This window comes from Microchirus variegatus (genome assembly GCF_963457635.1).
Source record: "Microchirus variegatus genome assembly, chromosome: 13".
In the NCBI taxonomy this organism is placed as follows: domain Eukaryota; kingdom Metazoa; phylum Chordata; class Actinopteri; order Pleuronectiformes; family Soleidae; genus Microchirus; species Microchirus variegatus.
In genome coordinates, this window is record NC_139814.1 from 16,789,516 (window position 1) to 16,810,917 (window position 21,402).

Consider the following 21,402-nt stretch of genomic DNA (forward strand, 5'->3'; position numbering starts at 1 on the left):
TGGGAACAGAGAGACAAAAACTTGGGAAGAATAAATTATCCCCAGTCACTCCTCCTCCCTATATGACTCCTCACATAGCTGTCTCATCGTTCACTGCCGGGCCTTGACATGGACAAAATGCAAAAAATGCAAAACTCCTCTTATTTTGCACAGGCGAATCCAAATACACCTCAGTGTCATAAACTTGCCCGAGCATGAGGGAGAGGTCTGGAAGTCGAACTGTGAGTGCGATGAGTCGCCGCCAAGTATGAACTTGCAGTTTGGGAAGATATGCAGCCGTACGAGTAAGAGAATTTGTAAAAAAAAAATATCATAAATTTGGTGAGAATCACACACTGAGCATTTGCAGGATAGATCTCTGAGTGTGTGTGTGTGTGTGTGTGTGTTCTAGTTCCTTGATGAAAGCTTGTTGACGGTTTAGCTGCAGTGTGCTGTCAGGGCCTGTCACCTTGACAACCAGGCCTGTATTTCACTCAATCGCTAAAGAGAGAGCGACCAAGAGAGGCCCCTGGCTTCTAAACCCCTGTCAAAGCCATGTATACAATCACACACATACTCTCTTTCTCTGTCTTTGTGTTACACACACACACACACACACACACACACACACACACACACACACACACACACACACACACACACACACAGAAAGAAGTGAGCTCGTGATTAATTTCCCAGAAATGTACTGAAACACTCCGCTCTCTGTGGTGTGTAAGAGTGTGTTGGTTACCTGGTATGCAAAGTGCAATCACACACACACACACACAGGTCATGGGAAACAGCATTTTTTGCCCCTTTGTGTGTTTGTTGTGCGTTGTGAAGCACACAGGTGTCTCTGGCCTCACACCGAAAGCACGCGAGCTTCATTGTCAGCCGAAAGCTATGTTCAGATTCCCAATCTGTCACCGTAACTCAGCGGAAAAGAAGAGCGCCGAGATCACAGCGGCTGCCACAACAACGTCAACCGCGCACAATGGACAGGATGGGCAGATAAGGGATGCGGCCCGAAAAGTAGAGGAGTGTGTAGCTTGAAAGATGAACGGTCTAATGAACGGATGATTTAAGTGACAAGAGAAATGACAGACGCCGGCCAGATAAATGGACGGACTGACAGACGGAGTGAAGGGCGGACAGATGAAAAAAGACGCAGAGCGACAAAAAAGGGAGGGGAAGAAATGTGAAAAGCAACAGATAGATTATCTCTGAGGCAGAAGACACTGAGTTTAACCAGTGAGTGATGAAAACAATAACCGCTAAATATGACTGAGTGCATTGAAAGTGATTTATTTTTTTTATACATTTTATGGCTCAACCTGAGGCGCACAGCGTTGACAGCTTCCCCCGAAAGTAGACGAGAACCAGCGTCTAAACCGGCGTTGGCACTCAGAGGATCAGAGCGGACTTCCTATTTGTTCTGCTCGGCTGGACGCGCAGAAAGGAAGGATGGGACGGCGGGTGGAGGTGGGGAGTGCGAGCATTCCGATGCTTCCCCTCAATAGAGACATCAAACGCCCGAAAAAAGGGGTAGATTCTCTCTTTTCTCCCTGCGTGGACCTGTCACATCTATCAATAGCTGCTGCTGACGAAAGAGCAGAGGCAGATCTCCCTCAGCGGTGCACGTTTCCCCATCAAACACTCGAAACAGCGAGTGTGGTAGTTTTGACTAATACCTCATAATTATGTTGCGTGGCTCCCGCCCTCAAAAGGCTTTTGTCAGTGTCTTGCTGTGAGTGTTGATGCCTTGTTATTTATGTCTCTGGTGTTTCCAATTTGTCGTCGGTCTTGTCTTGGTTTACTGTCTTCTGTGACACGAGCCGTCTTTGACGAGAATGTGATATGAATCACATGTGGTGCGTATTTACAGTGGGGTCCAGCACACAACAGTCACATCGCATAAAGACAACAAGAGCAGGACTTCATTACAGAGCGGGACTTGTTGTGACAAGAGCTCGTAAAAATATAATTAAAGGACAAGAAAATGTATTTGTTATTACAAGTTCTTTCTAAGTGAGTTTCTTTTTCGACCCACATGCTTCTTCATGGACTTAGAAAAGAGCTTATAAACACTTCATTTGTAGGTCAGTGTTGTCAGGATTACTCGGAGCTCTGGTAGCCAAGGTCGCACAATCCCATCATGCAACAGTTGGAATCAAAACAATGGCATTTTTGGCAGGAAGCTGCGCTGTTCAGATCCATAAATACAAACATACAACTATAGCCTCTTCTCTGACTGATCTCGATGCCAAAACAGTCGTACAAAAGAGGACAGAGCATTTTACCGGATCATCAAAGATCCCGAGACGTGACAGAGTTAGTTTCGCCTGTGTATGAATCAGCTGGTCAGCTTTGATTGTCGTATTTTCTAAAAATGGTCATGGTTCAGTAACTGGTGAGGATTGTTATTATCCCTAACCCTGAGGACCTTTCAATTACACACATAACCAATATATTTTACATTGCTTTCTATCACTACAGCTCTAACGCTGCACAAGAAACCAGAACCGACACAGTAGGTCCCTTGTGTCACATGTAAAAGCAGCAGAGGACAATATTTCATTCAGATACGAAAACATTAAATGTTAAAGGTCAAGTGTGAATGATTTACTCCATATTCAGTGTTCAGAGTCCCCTGTGTTTGTAATGGACCATGCTGCACTGTCACGTGTGGAGAGGAACCTTATATGTTTGCCGTAATATGCAACTTAACCACTATGATGTTGCTAAATTTTACACACTGAACCTTCAAACTATAAGTAAAGTAAGAGAAAATGAAAGGTAATAAAGTAACAATTTTGCATCAGTTTATGATCAGCAGCTATTTATTACATTTATTTAAAATATCAGTGTTTCTGTTTGCCCTAAAAGTGTTAAGTTTTTTCCTATCCTGACATTTCCCGAACAGCGGCCACATTCCTCGTTCAAAAGTCACAGGTAATGAAAATCTTATGAAAACATGACGTATTAGCGACAAACCCATGTCTTATCTCCCCTCATAAAAACATCTTCTTCTTTAAACTTCTGTACCAACAAAGCATTTGTGGCAGAATGAAGGTTTTGAGTTTAAATCGCTTTGGTTTTTGCAGAACGATTCTTCGAAGCCTCGAGGGCTTTTTGCAGCTTTGATGTGATTTATTGTTTGTTTACGGCAACATCTGCCAAAGATACTGATCTCAGTTTAGCTGTACTTTTCCTGTGATACCTGGACAGTTAGATTTGACACCAGGTGTAAATCATTGTTGTAGCTATATCATTTTTCAGACAGGGGAGACATTTTTTCTTTGCTTGTAGCAGTCGGGACTCGATGATGAAACTGTAACAAATGTACATGTGCAAATAATCATCTTCAGACACACAGACACAACAAACGAAGACATTTTGGACTTGTCGGATTGTGTGGTTTAGGTGAGCTTTGTGCTCTCTCGTGTCACTCTGCAGCTCACAGCTGTGCAACAAGAGGTGGTGAAAAGACGGAAAACGATATAGTATAAACTGGCACACACTCTCTCACAAACCACACACGTTTGTGCAGCATTTGTAGGGAGGACATTCATAGACATAATGGACCATTATAATGCGTGGTATGTCTGTCCTGACTGTTGTTTCTGAGTGTGTGTACTTTATGTCTTAACTGTATCTGTATGTTTTGTTTTGTATTTTTTTAACATAGTATCATATCGTATCATATTGTTTCGTATGGTATCTTTTTGTATGGTATCTTTTTGTATAGTATGGTTTGGTATGGTGTGGTGTGGTGTGATTTGGTATGGCATGGTATGGTATTGTTTCGTATAGTATGGTGTGTTATGGTATCGTTTCGTATAGTAAGTTGTGGTATGGTATGGTATCGTTTCGTATAGTATGGTATGGTGTGGTTTCATATAGTATGATATGGTATGCTATGGTATGGTTTGGTATGGTATGTTTTCGTATGGTATGGTATGGTAAGGTATGGTTTCGTATAGTATGGTATGCTATGGTATCGTTTGGTATGGTATGGTATGCTATGGTATCGTTTGGTATGGTATGGTATGCTATGGTATCGTTTGGTATGGTATGGTATGCTATGGTATCGTATAGTATGGTATGGCATCGTTTCGTATGGTATGGCATGGTGTGGTTTCGTATAGTATGATATGGTATGCTATCGTATGGTTTGGTATGGTAAGTTTTCGTATGGTATGCTATGGTATGGTATGGTATGGTATCGTTTGGTATGGTATGCTATGGTATCGTTTGGTATGGTATGGTATGCTATGGTATCGTTTGGTATGGTATGGTATGCTATGGTATCGTATAGTATGGTATGGCATCGTTTCGTATGGTATGCTATGGTATGGTATCGTTTCGTATAGTATGGCATGGTGTGGTTTCGTATAGTATGATATGGTATGCTATCGTATGGTTTGGTATGGTAAGTTTTCGTATGGTATGCTATGGTATGGTATGGTATGGTATCGTTTGGTATGGTAAGGTATGGCTTCGTATAGTATGGTTTCGTATGGTATGGTATCGTTTGGTGTGGTATGGTATGCTATGCTATGGTATCGTATAGTATGGTATGGCATCGTTTCGTATGGTATGGTATGCTATGGTTTGGTTTGGTATGGTATGTTTTTTTGTTCTTCACAAAGATGCCCATGCAAGAACACACAACCTTAACCATAACCAGTTAAAGCCCCAACCCTAACCCTAACCTAATCACAATCAAATGTAAGCCCTAAACTGAGTCAGTTCCTCTTAAATGAGGTTCTGCCATACAAGGACCAGGTTTAGGTCTCAATTAGGACTACAGGTCCTGACAAGGTCGGTGTTTGTGCCATATGAACACACACACACACACTCTCACACACACTGTAGGTATACACAAGCAAGTTTGTTCACTCTGACACATGTCTGCTGACCCCTCAGTCCTACACACACACACACACACACACACACACACACACACACACACACACACACACACACACACACACACACACAGGTCTCTTATTCATTAATCTTCATTTCAACACACACTGGCTGCCGTCAGCACATATGCTCCCAACAATCACTTGGCACTGTGCACTCTCTCCCTCTCTCTCTCTATCCCATGTGTGCAAGCGTGTACACACACACACACATAGACACACGCACGCAGACAAACACATAAACATGCTTTCAGGGGGTGAGATCTGATTGCCGACACTGATACCAGGTCCCCTCCTGCTGCTGAGCTGTCCATCTGGCTGCCTGATCAGAAGACAGAGTGGGGTCCTCACAGCGGGGCTCCTGTCACTGTGCATTAGGCGAGGGCTGACAGCAGATCCGAGCTGACATTGAGGATAATATTGGCATCAACAGAACCCTTTGGTGCCGGTATCACATTGGGATTTTAGTGCAACACGATGACACGTGAGGTTGGCGGGGTTGAGTCATTTCTAGGGCACAGTGTTCCCTCATGATCCCATGGATCATTTACCTGGACTCTGAAAGAGTTTTGGCCCTGAACACGGGGGACAAATCCACACGGTCTGTGAGCACTGTGAGTGGCTTGACTGTGAGATGCCCTGTTTAGTCTTAATGTCAAAAACTGCTCTTGACATGAAATTATATTTGTTTTTTTATTGTTGCGGTTTGATGAGGAAGTTAAATCCAGGCCTCTTGAAACATCATGTCATGAGTGCCAATCCACATTTTTACACTGTTGTGCACAAAGATTTCTAAATGGCGGGAGCTCAGTGTTTGTTTGAGTTCAGTTTTGAACAGGGAGTGACCGAATCCAGTCCGCTCCTCGTCTCTGATTCACTACAACAGAGACAAATAAACTCCAGCCCTATGTTTGGCCAAGCAAATCAGCGCTGTTGAATGATTCAATCCCAGCGTTTATTATGGTTTTTACGCCATGCATTCCAAATGAAGGCCCGAGCACGAACAGGCATGTAGGAAAAACCAGGCACTTATTCTTTGTATATTTCTCTATCTTCCACATTTTCTGCCTGTGGTATGCTCAATAAGCCTCTTGTTCTGAAAGATAGATTCGACTTTTTTTTCGTCGTAGTGCCGTGGTAAATGCAAACAATGCTTGAGAAGAAAAAGCTGAAAAACTACTACACCCTTTGTTTTTATATCACTGGCGTTTCATACAGGAAAGGCTGTGTGGGCTGCATTTTATGTCCGTGTCCCCATCTGTGACTTGGCTGTCAGTGAGACGTTTGGGGTGCTGGCTGGGGAGGGGGTGACAGGAAGGTTTAGGTGTTGTAATCAAACTCCCTTTATTCCCGGAAGGCTCGTTACAACGCTCAAATTCTGCACTAATTGGCCAGCGAGTCACATGGCAGCCAGGGATCCTGTCTGCCCAGTAACCCCCAGAGAGAGGAGACGAGAGGAGGGGAGTTTTATGATTTTCAATTTGTACCGATATATAACCTTTAAGTTGATTTTCCGCACTGTGACAAAAGCATGTGTCATGTGAAATGTAGGCTGCGGAAGGAACACAGACGTAGATTTCTACTGTTGTGGCACACGAGTGTCAAAACGCACACTGATTTCAAAAGGTACGTGCTTTTAATCTACAAAATGTCATTATTACACTGTGAAAAAAACATTTGCGTCACTGTCACGGTCAGAATACTGAATAATGCGTGTTTTCGTGTGATTTCTCAAAGATATTGCGGATGGATTTTTGGAAGTAAATGGATTCTGACGTGGCCCAGGTAGTAAAGATAATGAAGTGTAACACATAAAACCCGGTGATGCAACTGTGGATTTTCAATAATTGGACCTGTAAGATAAACAATCCTCCTTTATCTGCTCTGTATCTCTGCAACCATCTCCTCCCCTCGTCTGTCCACCCTCAATCTTCCTCGTTCCCCCCCCGGAGCCTCCCTTTCTGAGGTTTATGGCTTGCGGTTCTTTGACTGCTGAACCATTACCCCAAAGAGCAACAAACTGATCTGTGGTCACACTTTATAAGCTGTCAGCTGAACCGTGCTCCTCTGCCGACAGGTGAGGAATGTTTTTCGTTCACCTTTCTGCCTCTCTGCGGGTGTCATGCGAATACACACATACGACATGTACACACACATATACACACACACACACACATACCAAGTTAAACGCATCTTCTTCTCTGCACCTGGGCTCTGCACTTTAAAGATGAAAGGGAAGGGACAGCAGAAATGTGATCCATCATCAGAGGGTTTTCTTCTTCTTCTGAGCCCCCCTCCTCCTCCTCAGTCCTGTGAGATATACCTGAATCAAAACAGATTTAACCAAACTTCTAGCCCTTTATCCAAGAAGTCCTCCAAATGAAAAGACAAAATATGATTTGTCCATCATCTCCCAGATGAGTCATTTAAGTTTTTATTAATTTCGCACCACTAAAGGTCTCGCCATGCAGGAGAGGACGTTTGGGTCCACGTGTCCAGTAGTGGATGACTACGGACTCACGGATGTGGAAACTATGATTTAGCCGTATAGCAGTATACTCTTAGAAATGAGGGTTCCAAAAGGGTTCTTCTACAAGGGCTGAGGTTCTACCTGGAACCATTTGCTTCTGAAAAACGCTTTTTCTAGGGTTCTTGGTAACACTAATGGTTCCAGTAAGAACCATTTTGATCCAGAGAACCCTTTAAAACCCCTTTCCTGAATAAAGGGTTTTAAAAGGGTTCTTGGTGGAACATTTATATAAAAAGGTTCTACCTGGAGCCAAAAAGGGTTCTCCTATGAGGACAAGCCGAAGAACCTTATATGGTTCTAATTAGCACTTTTATTACTAAGAGTGTATGATCAATCTCATGACTGACAACAGTACAGTGAAAGTTGGTGAGATGTATGTCCACACAGTTTGGTTATTTGCTGATTTGTCTGCCCACCTGCCGCTCATCATGGGTAAAGCTGCTAACTGAAAGAGAAGAGAAGGATCGTGGGAAAACACAGGGCCCTGGGGTTGGTGTGTCATCATGCAGGAAGACATGCACACACACAAATGTCCCGGCAATCAGTTTGTACGTGACATCACAGTTGATTTGACAAAGACAAGCTGGCTCGGCAGTCTCAATTTTAACAAGCTCCAGCTGAGGGTGATCATAGGCCACTGTGAGTGTGTGTGAGTTGTGAGTTGTGTTGGTACCCACAATGGCACAAGGCAGCCTGTATGTGTGTGTCTACTTCATTTCCTGCTCCTGTGAGGCAGACCTGTCCTCTTAAAGAACATGGCAGCTCACCATTGGGGGGGCAAATATTCCTGTTGTGAGAGTGTTGTGTGTGTATGTGGGGAATGAAATGTCACACACACACACACACACACACACACACACACACACACACACACACACACACACACACACACACACACACACACACACACACACACACACACACACACACACACACACACACACACAAAGAGGAATCAGTCGTACTTGTTGCTGATTGAGCAATGACTCCGCCCCCTTGTTCTCCTACCTCCACCTCTAATCCCTCCTCCTTTTCAAGTTCTCCTCAGCTGTGAGTGATTAAGTTGATCCAGTGGGTCGGGGGGGCTGGGGGAGTGGAAGGGTGAGAGGAGGGGACAGGGTACTCACTCACTGACTGAGTAATGGCTTCCAGAGACCCCCGACTCCCCGGCTCTGTGCAGCACGAGGCCTAATCAGGAGTGACGGCTCGGCCCGTTTGGACAGTGTAAAGGCAGCCCTGCTCCTGTCAGGCACAGACATTGACAGCCCCCCCCCCTTTCCCCTTCACCACAGGACCCCCACTGCTAGACTGCTAGTTCCTGCCACAACCATCTGATGGTGAAATGTTAGGTAAAAAAAAAAAAGAGGAGGGGATGGACAGAGAGAAGAGGAAAAGCAAAAGGAGAGAATAATTCAAACAGATTTGAGGCTGAGAAAAAGAAAATGGAGCCAGAGACTGTAGCGCGCACAGGGAGATACATGCAAGGTTACGTACAGTGGTGTGGTTGAGGCGATGTGTTGGTTTCATGTTTGTGTGTCACACTGACTGTGTGTGTTTAATGGAACCTCTGAGCAGCTGGGAAAGCCCATCATGTTCATTTAACAGTACAGATCTCAGGCAAAAGCAATACTGGGGTTACCGTGCCTATTTGTGGGTGTGTGTGCGCGTGTGCACGCAGCATATGTGTTTGTTGTCGAGGTTTATGATGCGGTCTGCTGATTCGTGCTATTTCCACGGCGATTGGTTTCCATCACGCATCCGAGGGCTAAACCAATCGACAGCGCTCCCTCCGTCACCGCGACCTGACTTCTTTTCATTTTTCAATTTCACTTTCATCAACCGCTGCTGCCTGTTTTTTTTTTCTTTCATTTTTCTATTTGCCGCTGATGACAGAAAATGAGTGAAGTGTGAAATTAGAAAGGGGCGTGTGTAAATAATGTCGTGTAACACCACACACACACACACGTGAACAAACGCACATGAACATGCGGACGCTGTTGCGTAAGCGCGGAGACAAAACTCATTACCCTCAAACTGAGCGATGGGAAAAAAGTGAACAAAATAAATAGACCGGCCTCCAAGTGACATAATTACAAACAGAATATGATAGTGTGTATTTTTCTGTTGTGCAAAACATTGTATAAATGGGCCTGTGTTACTTTAAAGCACAGACGCAGACATTATGAGCAGAGTTTAAGTGTGTTATTTCATCCTTTTAGTTCTCTCTGTGAAGGAGCCCCTGTTCTGTGTCGCTCTTCGGCTCACACACTCACACACAAACACACATCTTGTCTCCCCCCCCCACCTGGATTTAACTGTCTGACAGAGTGAGATGTTGGCGTGGTGGAGGGCTGGAGAAGGAGGTCAGGGGCGCAAGGGCAATCAGGTCCCTCAGACGTCCATCAAAGTGACAGCTACCCCTGCCTCATAACTCCCTGACCCACACCAAAAACCCAGTTTCCCTCCTTTTTTTGCAGACACACACACATTCACATGTGGGAACACACATACTGAAATACCAGGCCTAAAAAGTAGCCCCGCAGCGAAGGAGACCAGCTCTCCGCAATTAGGACATTCTGCGGTCATGAAATCATTCTGAAAATTAGCTCCAGGAAGCGAGAGGAGGGAGACAGAGTCCTAAAGAGAGACAAAAAGAAAGGGGAAAAAAACGAGAGTGAAAGAAAAAGGGTGAAGTTAGGGGAGGAAGAAAGTGTTCTGGATCTCCTCAGCAGTCAAACGGACTGGCCACATGTGCTGGCAAAACCAGAATGAAAGAATTTAAAATGATCCCAGATAATGACGGCTGTAAAGATTAACAATTAATCCTCCGGCCTCCTGACATGTTAGATTTGGATCTGAAATGGCTCTAAAAAAAAAAGGGTTTCAGCGAGGACTCAGCGAGCTAAATTACTCTGCATGTATCTGTGTGTGCACCTCCGGTGGCTGACAGTGTCCAGGCCCCGGATCCTGACAGGAGAAGGAACCAGGGTTCGGATCTCAGCTCACGACTGTAGAGACCTGCTCTATGTTGGCCATTCTTCCTGCACTTGGCCACGGCGTCTGTTCTATTTTCTGCAGATCTGCAGTGCTCCTGTCACCACCGGTTTACCCTGCGCTGACCTTCTGCCATTACACAAACAGCATCTGCCAGCGATCAGCCCCTGACAAGCTCTAAGTAACACTGGGACAACATTACCCAGTGCCACCCATACCCTCAGGCCATGCTGTCTCCTATAAGCTAAGCATTTAGGAGATAGACTCGGAGTTCACTTGCTGCTGGCCAAATCTACTAACTTTAAAATAAATGGATGTGTGTCTAAGTGTGTGTGTGTGTGTGTGGAGCCAGCTGTGGGCTGTTAGTGGCAAACTCAGCGCAGTAGGGAAGGGGCACCAGATGGTTGGCGGGATGGAACGATTGAAAGTTGAAAGGAATAGGTGTAAATCGCAATTAGAGAAGACGAAGAAAAGCCTGCAGAACGCGGGGGAAAGTGCAGAGCGCAGCACGGCCATGATCCAAAGTATAACTTTTCCATCACCTCAATCCAGAAGTATCCTGCTGAGACGCACAAGCAACCGCGTCCAAGTCGACGCACGGTTGCTATGCAGTCAGTGCACAGCAGCTTTGCAAAGAGAAGCACTGTGGGCGCGTACATGCGAGGGCACGTGTGCCCGCGTTCGTGCGCCGCTGCGACTGCGAATGAAATCAGATCCTGAAATCTCTACCCCCAGCATGTTGCACAAGTTCCCGACCGTTCCCATGCACTTCTGCTCGTCTGCGGAGGGGAATTGGCAGGACACGCTGTTGTGTAAGGTATTTTAATTCAGATCTTGTATCGCTACAACAACACGTGTTTTTCTCGACACACGGGTGAGGGGGGACTTGACAGTCGAGCGAGGATCGCACGATCCGCTGAGCTGCTAATCAAGCGATTGGAGAGGTTGGGAATTCCTTGGGAAAAGCAGACAATGGAGGCAATGCGGTGTTTTTTTGTGGTATCCGGAGCAGCAGGCATTTGGAAATCAAGCTCAGCTGAAACCACCCCCCCACACACACACACACACACTGGCCGGAGACGTTCTTGTCTTGATTAAAGGCTGTGCTCTTGTGTGATGTATGTTTCTGCTGATGACATGTTTCTTTCCCAGTCTTGTCAGCGTGTATAGACATGTTAACTTTTCTTCTGTGTGAAGTTTTTGTGTGTGTGTGTGTGTCCCCTTTTTGATTAGCTGCTGTTTCTTTCAGGTGTCCCTCATTCCTTCTGCTCTCTAATCAGAGTTCAGGCCCCTGTCGTAGCAGGAAGGAAACCCTGGTCGAGGAAGTGCCTGTCTGATACTGTGCAGCTGGTCTCGCTGTGGCCCCTGGAGTGCCAATCGGACATCTATTCATGTGAGGAAAAGGAAAGCTGCCATTCCCATCCTCGGTTGTTCCCAAATCCAGTCACTGTAGAATCCTGTCCTATAATGGAAGGTGTGGTCTTCAGCGTGTTTGCTTTGAGCTCAGCGACTGACGTCTTGTTGACGGATTTGACAGAAACAAACACGAGTTACAGTCAATGACTCAACACCCCTGCATAAAATTTTCTATGGAATGTTTTTTTGGAAAAGTCAAACTCGAGTTGCGTTCGAAGTGCACCACGGGTCGCCAAGCCTCCACTTAGGCGCTGAGTGATGATGTCATACTTAGGAAACCGCCACTGGGACAGCAGAAGGAAAATAAGAGCTGTTGCATGAAAAGAGGGGAGAAAGACAGAGATTGGAGGCGACGGTTGTGATGGGAAAGCGTGTTTCTGGGCGTCGTGGCAGAGAGTGTGCAGTGCGGTTGCTGGCCCGACTGAGGCTTTTTAATAAACAGCCTGTTGAAACATGACAGGAATATTGGGTGAAATCATGGTTGTTTTACTCTGATGACTACACACTGACTCCCTGAACCTAGCCCTTAGAGACAACATAGATCAGGACAGGGTAAACGCTCACACATCAGCTGGTTTGATCGTCAGTGGTGACACAGTTGGTTCCAGAACATTTCCACAAGCTAGTGGGTTCATTTACGGCCATCAAAAACCCTTCAAGTTCATATATGAGCGTTCTTCTGTGAACTAGTGAGAGACAAGGGTGCTGTGAGCATAGTGCCTAATTTGATGATCAACCGACATCTTAAAACCTTAACCACCACAGCCAAAGCTGTATCTTTCATGTGTATCCAGGCCTGATGAGCTTGTAATAGTGTTAGGATTAGTAGAGTTGCTGGCAGAACAAGAAAGCTGAAGAGTGTGTACATTAATTGAGGGGTTCCGATGGCATTTTTGCTTGACTTCCTTGCACACAATTTGTTTGCTTGAATGTATTTTAGCCTGGGTTTGTATGTTAGTAACAGCCCAAAGCCAGAGAGTCCTGGAAAGTCACACTTAAGGAACAGAAAATGTCTGGAAAAATTGCGTTTGGTGTTTGCCATTGACACGTGAAAAATGCTGCAGGAAATGGTCTGGGTCACAGGTGCGGTCACAACAGCAGGAGAATGTTGGAATTATCCATGTGAGGTGTGGCGGCTAGTTTGAGCATGGAGAAGGCGGAACAGTGATGTTGAAATCTGACTTGAGACGACAGACACAACGGACTTTGCGACCGATTTTTGATGTTTTTAATCCTGAGAAAGCACTAAATGACTAAATGATCCAGTGAAGATGTAAGACCACACACTTAGTTTAATCCAAGGAGGTCCCAGGGATTTGGAATCTCACAGAAAGTCGCGTGATTTAACGTGACTTCAGATTGTTAGCAGACATGGAGGCGGGCTGGATGTTATATACTCACAATATGAAATCTGGGAAGACTCTGATGAAGTTAAAATCTCATCAGTTAACCCCTCACATTACCGGATAATTTGGCCAGATAATCTGTCAAATCCTAAATCACCCACGATTGAACCTAAGGGCCAGATTGGGATCGAAATCTAAAGGCCACATTGTACTTCTCTGACTGCGTAATACGTTATCCGACTGCGTAACCATGGAACCATGGCCTTCATACTTCTCTGTCGTGGTGACGGATATGCACTGCAATTTCCCGCCCCGATCAGTAGGGGTCGCTACATAAGGTTGTTGTGCTTTTGGCTACAGTGAGCAATGACGTCCGAGAGAGAAAGACTGTGGAAGCGGAATAACATTGAAACAGTGGCCGTTTCTCACTTTGCTGTGTCACGGAACGCAGTTTTGGCCATTTAGAGTCTAAACATGTGGTTTGTGTATTAAGATATGACGTATTTATAGTTTGGCAGCGACGTTGTCGGCGGTGATCAGCTCAGCCTCTGTGGACGCTCGGTGCGCACTGTGAGCCGGCACAGAGCAGCGATATCTCGGCCTGTCCTGAGGACCAATCGCAGCCCTTGCCGTCTCCGTTGTCCCTTGACGGAGTGACAGACACTTAATAAAATATTTTGTGCAGCCGGAGACGACAGCCTCTACGCAGGAGTATAAATTGGGCTTAACAAATCATCCTCTTCTGTGGAGTGGGCTTAACCCACTTTGCTTCAAAGTTCTGCTGCTATGTCCTCACAATAGCCTTTTGGACATTATCAGGCAATCTGACTCTGGATGAAGGAGACATTCCAGATCCAAGTCTGCAGCAACTTTCAAACATTTGCATCCTCACATCGTCCATCCACATAATTTCGAGAACATGCCCATACATCAGTGCATTTCTCGGAAACAGCTTTAAAAAATTAAAGCGCTTTGCAAGATCTTACTTCAGGTCCCTCGTGGACGACACTGATTCATGTGCTGCAATCAGAAAGACTTGGAGTAAACGCGGTTGTTAAGAGAAACCTTGTGAAAAATCACACAGATGCATCTTTGGTTAATTTAACGTCATTGAAATTCTGTGGCTGTGGATGTTTTTCCAGCGCACCACCTGTTCGGTCTGACCACGCCCTCAGGATCAGAGATTTCATGCAGTGAGGGTGTCTCAGTCAAGCAACTGCTGAAACCATGGAAAGCAGAACAGAAGTGGGTATATACCACCACCACCACCACCTCCACCACCCCCATGGCATGCTGCGCTTTCAAAGGCAATTTGGAGGACAGAGAGGATGCTGATGTGAGCAGAATGCAGCCTTGCCTACCCCCGATCCCTAAACAGACGTATTATGCTGCTGTTAAGGTGAAGGGTGATAGGTTAGAGGTGAGGTGAGGGTGTGGTGCTGCGGGGGGGAGGAGACTTGCCTCTGGATGACAGCTCTCTCCTTCATCCGTAAGCCAGCTGCTGTATGCACACACACACACATACGCATGCTGCTGATATTCATGCATAAGCACACGCTATACATTAACCCACTCAGCCTCCGTCCCCTCAAGCTCTAATCACTTCTAACCATTTTCAACGCAGACTTTTTCACAGCACGATGCATTATTCTCTCCTTTTTTCTAATGCAGGTGCCTCATGTCTTTACCAGATCTGTCCCGCAGACACACTTTGACATTTACTCACTCTGCTGCTCCCTCCGTGAAGGCTATGATGTATTTTATTAAACATGCACTGGCCCGTGGTTGATTGCGGCGCCACGCTGAGCCAAAATGGCACTTGAGTTGCAGCTGATAAGGGCTGTTATCAGCGCGACTGCAGGGCATCATGGATCTGAACTGTTAAGGGTGCTGAAAGGCTGTGAGAGGTACAGGCCTGAGGGGCAGATGTTAAACACACTGTGACTGAGGAGAGACAGAGCGAGAGAGAGACGAGGCTACTGTCAGAGCCAGAGACTGAAGGTAAAGCTCCAGTATACCTGCCATGGACAATGTGGGGGATGAAGGAAGGAGAAGTGATTTTGTTGGTTTAAGGAGAGCGAGTTCATCTTTCAAGATCGGGCCTCAAAGTGTTGAAACATCTGCACACTGCATCAAGTCTAATCAAGCTGTGATCAAAGATCTCACAGCTCTGGAAAAGTAATTCTTGGAAATTTTTGTGTAAAGAGGCCATAATCCTGAAAACATTCCCCCGGTGGTGTGATGTAGGTCCGAGCCATCAAGGTGATGAATATGAGCCTCGGCGCTGATCCATGGGCCTGATCGACACGTGTGCTGGCCCGTGAGTGCTCCGCAGATCTCCCCTTCTCCTTCTCCCTCTCTGTCATCCCTCCGTCTCTCCCATGGTTTCCTCCCATGGTTTATTATTACGGTTTAATCGTTTCCATCTGCCTGTCAAGCCACCGGGTAGACTGAGATCAGGAACAAAAGACAGCAATAGCAAGACAGAAAAAAGGCAGGAGGGATTTTTCCTTCCAACACAAACACGTCTCCCCCCCGCCTCCCTCCTCCCTTTTTCTGCTCTCACAGTCTCTCGTCAGACCAAATCAAAATGCTGCAGAGTCACTTTTCTCTTTCTGTCCAGGATATTATAATTCAGCATGACTTCTGGATAGTTTCATGCACAATTTGGAATTCGGCGGCTCCAGGCAAGAAAATGTGATTCAAAAGAGTGCTGTATTATTTTACTGTTTACTTATCATCTCTCTTGCCATCTCACACTCTCTCAGTTTTGCTTTTTGACGCCGTCCTCGTCTTTGGACACGTGAATGCACTTACACACATTCGAGGCGCTGTACGTGGCTTCCAAACATGAAAACTTGTGTATGTGGTGCTCCAAAATCTCACAGCGACGACCGGTAGCAATCAGCTGTGTTCCAAATGAATACGTTTGATGTGAACATCTCGGGTCAGTGGAGGGGGCGAGGGAATACTCACTCAAACAAACCACACAGGACCCCGAGATCTGTGATCTCCAATCAGATTAGTCCATCGCGCCAATTACAGCCAATCAGTGCCAATTAAATCCAATTATGAGCAATTATAGATAATTAGAATGCCCCGGAGATTGATAGCTCAGAGAGATGGGGCAGCAGGCTGTCACTTTCAAGTAAGCGTGATACTCATCGTTGTTGCTCCTTTGATCGCTCACTCCAGCTCTGTCCAGAACATAGTGCTGGATCTTTTTTAAAGGAGGCCTTGTGACTTCAAAAAGACTTCAAGATAAGCAAAAAAAAACAACATAAAAATATAAATAACTCTAGGAGAAAGTCTCAATTTGGCTTGCCCATCTCTGAATGACCAGCCATCTGCAGTGTGCTGTTAACACTTCCAGCTCAAAACGGTTTTCCTCTTTCCAAGATGCGCGACTGCTCTGATCGACAACCATTTTACCACAACACGATCCGCTCTTTCGACAGTTGGGTATTTTGGTAGCGCGGTTTGCAAGCCTCAAGTAAGACGACGACAAGACTTTATTCTTTATTCCCATCTCCATTTCCTGTCACGAGTAATGTTCTTAAGAACTATCGAATGCCATACCCTTGCATATTTGTTGGTGTCCCTAAATGAATGTTTTCACAATAGTTCAAGCCCTCTCACTGGGGCGCAATGGAATGTCTGTGTCCTGTGTTGTCCTATGGATTTGAGTTTCTGACTGCCAGAGTGTTGATGTTTGACTTGGGTTGATTCGCGGTGCACGGACACATAACTCCGTCTTTGCACATGGAGACATGGAGAAATGTGGAAAATTAAGCTGGATTTTTTTTCGGTTTAAACTCCAGCTGACATTCTTGAGCGTTGCAGCTCCATTGCCTTTGTCCGTCAAACTGCTGCGCTCCTGTCAGTCAAAAGTTCAACCCGCTGACCGTGTCCCGTCCACCCCTCTTGTTATCGGTCAGTCCACTTAAGGAAGTTATAACATGGCCTTTCATTTCAACAATTCTGTTTTCCATTCCACAGAGCAATTGATGTTATCATTTTGATTAAAATCACTGCGCAGATATTCGCCTCTAATGGCTGACAGAGAATAATGAGGCCTGTTCCAGAAAAAAAAAAGTCCTGCCAAGATAAAGTGAGTAAAGTGCAGAGGCATAGTCTTTTGCTTTTTTGAACATTCTGAAGATTTAGATAATTACTACAAAATACTCACATAAAAGCCTCCCTCTGTTTCACTTCTGTCAGATTTCCAAGATAGTACCTGCAGGGTTTTCATTCTGGATGTGAGCTCAGCACAAATCAAACAACCTCAGCCACAAATGCTACATGGTGACCTAACTTTGCATGAACCTCATCATCAGATGAAAGTTATATTTTTTATTACCATAATTAGTCCTCTTTCTGTGCTTGTCCCTTGTCCTCTGACACATGCACGCTCGACATTTTTCTGCATTTTTTTTTTGGGTCATATAAGTTCATATACTATCCGAGTGTGTTTGGACTTGGGGGGGGGGGGGGGTTCAAAGGAAACACGGAGAGTAAACAAACAGACTTGCAGAACCGTAGAAGGCTGTGCACTGATTGCTCGGCTTAGTTTGACTCTGCCCTGGTTTATTTGTCTATGTCACCGAGATAAACATCACAGTAAACCTTTGACAAGAAAAATGAACCCAAAAAGGAAAAGGAAGAATGCTCACACACTCACACATATACATGTGTTCACATGTATAAAAAAAACACACTCACAAACTACTACTTTACATACACACAAACACACACACACACATTCCCTCATGCTCCCCCCCCCACCCGGCCCCTGCAATGAAGAGAGCTCTTTAAGGGCTGTCAGTCAACGCCGGTCACCATGGAAGTGATTTGAGCTCGCAACAAAGATCCTTAAGAGTTTCTCACAAGGCAAAGCGAAGGCACACGGAGAACAACAACAAAGACGGAGACAGGAACAGACAGTGAGAGACACATCGGTGCTCGCGAGGCACAGAGATTGACTGACTGAGCAAGTGAGACGCCACGCAGATGAAGATGGACTGAAAGGACGTGATGGACAAATGAGACAGAAACATATTGAGATAAAGAGGCTGGGAGGCAGAGTTGAAGGAGATTAGGCAAAGAGGGAAGAGATGCAAGAGAGAGTCATTTTTTTTTCTGCTATCACCAGCACAAGCATCATTAAGCACCGTTGGGAAACCTCTCCTCACTGTAGCGCATACGTTTATGTCCACAATAGCAAGTGAGCACACAGATGTGCAGTGCACAAAAACAAGCGTCTCCATTTTGTACATTTTAAGGCTTGAAGGCTATAGTGTGAGTGGTGGTTGGATGAGGTGGCAAAAAAAAAGGCAGAGGGAGCGTGGGACAGTGGGTCAAGAGGTGAGGGGTCAAGGGGTAGAAAGGAGGCCAGGGCAACAGGCCTGTGGTTCCAGGGTCACATGGGTGTGTGGGCCCTGGGCATAGTGCCAGGCTGAAAGGCACTTGGGTGGGCTGCAGCGAGAGGAGCGCGGAGCGTGTGGTTGGAGGTCCAGGGGGTAAGGGTGGAGAGACACTCTGGAGGATTTCCCAAAGCCAACTGAGCATTAAAGTAACCCATCCATGTAATGTTTCAAAAATGCGATGCTCCAATAAAATCTCACTCCAAACCTTTGCCAAGAAACCTCAGCATCTGAGAGGAATTGCTTTGCGATGAGCAGAGATACTTTTTTTTTTAGGAAATGTGCAGGTGCAGAGAACGAGAAGAGCGGAGATTTATGCGGAGCACAAACACTTTGACGTAAGAAAATACCACCCTGAAGCTACTTCTGGTGCTAAACTTGGTCCTAAACTCAGTTTCTCTCAAACTGCGTTTCCTCTCGCACAACCTTTTTGACCAAGCAGAACTGAGAGGCAGTCAAGCTGTTTCTTCAGACTCACTGACACGGTGATAGAAAACAGCACAGAGCAGTGACAGACAGACTGAAAAGGGAGAAAGAGAGGGGGAGGAGGGGAGGGTTTGAAAAAAGGCAGAGGCTTTCAGTGGGGGCGAAAAATACCCACAGAGAGAGAGAGAGCGAGACTTGAGATGAGAGAGAGCCAAACAGAGGAAAAGGAGAGGCCGGCCAAGGAGAAGGAGAAAGAGTGAAGAGCAGTGCGGGAAAAGAGAAAGAGAATGAGTTAAAGAGATTACTTTCAGGTTCAGAGACGCTCTTTCTGGCTGCTTACTGGCTGTCACTCTGTGCCTGGCTCCTAGGGGGAGGGATGGCTGGCTCTCATTGGTGTCATTCACCTGTCAATTGGCCTGACAGGCGGACCACAGGGCCCCATGTTGTGGTGCGGAAACTGTCTGTCAGCCACGCAGCAGCTGCATATGACATCATCCAAGATCAGGTTTGGAAAACTCATAGGCAACGCGTGTGACAGAACATATGCGCACGCATGTTACATTTGGTAACTCAGAATAACGGCAAAAGACGCGCCATCGAACCTCTGCGACGCAATCGACGCACAGGTAGAGTCATCTCGACTCCCTGTGGACCACACCTCAAGGCCTTGCCAGTCTCCTGGCTGTCCTCCCCTCCACTTTGCTCCTATAAAGCCCTTGTTACTGGCAGGACAACAACCCGAGGACATCTGGACACCAGAATACAAACACACACACACACACACACACATGCACACACGCGTATATCTGCGCACACGACAGCTGGACAGTTAGGCAGCCAAAGAGGGAAAATGGAAGTGTTGTGCATTCATCTCAGCTGTAATTAGCCACACACACACACAAATGAAAAAGGAGACGAGTACATGAATAAACCCTGTCTTGCTCACCTACACACACACACACACACATTTTCATGCACCAACAGGACACACACACACACACATACTCTAGCTCTCACTGCTGAGAGAGAGAAAAAACTGGCATCAAGACAGCACCCATCTGTTTTGAGCTAATTTAACATGGTCAGTAAAACAAAAGAGACAAAGTCCCATCTTGTGAATAATGATGAAGCGACTGACCAGTGAAAAAACACTTTGAGTGCTTGTGTTTCCTTCTCTGTTGGCTCACACTGAAGTGCTTTGGTCGGAACATTGGCACACATGAGCCTCAGAGATGTGAGCTCATTGGTTTATAGAGTATGTGTGTGTGTGTGTGTGTGTGTGTGTGTACAGTATGTGTTGTGGAGTTGTCCTGCACGGGGAGGAAAGTGACTGGAAAATGAACTCACACGCTGGACGTGTATAGTGTCAGTGCTTCCTGGTGATGCATGAGAAGTCTGTGACCTGTCGTTGTGCATTTTCACATCACATACAAGTCACTCTTGTCATTATAAACTGTGAATGGTGACCATTCATATTATGTGAATGAAGATGCAGGTGTGAGTGAAGAACAGCAGGGAGAAGACGAAGCTTTGAGCGTGCAGGAGAAAGGACACCTGTCCATTCACCTGCTGCTTTCTCACATACAGTACACCTTAGTTCAGTGGTTGTCTGAAAGCAACTCAAGTGTGCAGCAAAATCTGTGTTAAAATAGGTCTATGCTGCTTTAAGGCATGCGTGGACCATAAACTACATTTCCCACAATGCATGGCGATTGCGTTACCCGCAAGTAATAAATACAGAAAGTTATTTATCAATATGTTAAAAGTAGTTGCCTTTATTTTACATTATATTTGGTTACATTTAGTTAAATTTATTCTGTATGACAGTTACATCTGGCCCTTTGAGGGTAACCATGATGCTGATGTGGCCCTCAGTGAAAATTAATTTGACACAACTGATTTAGATCATCAATAACTTTATATGCACTCTCATGTGTGGGAGCGTGGAATGGTTTGTGAGGTTATAAACAGGAAGGACGTCCTCGGATAAACAAATCTATTTTCTTGCTGGACCTTTTCCCTCTAATCTTTGATTTTTTTGGGGGTGAGAAATTGGATCAGTACATTAAGATTAACTGGAAACATGTGAGTTGCTGAAACAGAAAAGACAATATTGAGTTGAGCTGTTGACAACAGACAAACTGGAAAAGTTGGCTCTTTAGCAACGTTAGATTTCAAGTTTGTCGTGTCATCCATCGAAATAAAATCTTCATCTACAAGTGAAACTAAACCCTGTCTTCTTCAGATAACTCCAGCAAATGCCTTATTTAGAAAAATGCATACATCTGACAGTGAGTGGCAGCTGCTCACACCGTGCTTCACTGAGAAAGACTAAGAAAGTTTGAATCGCTGGTGCC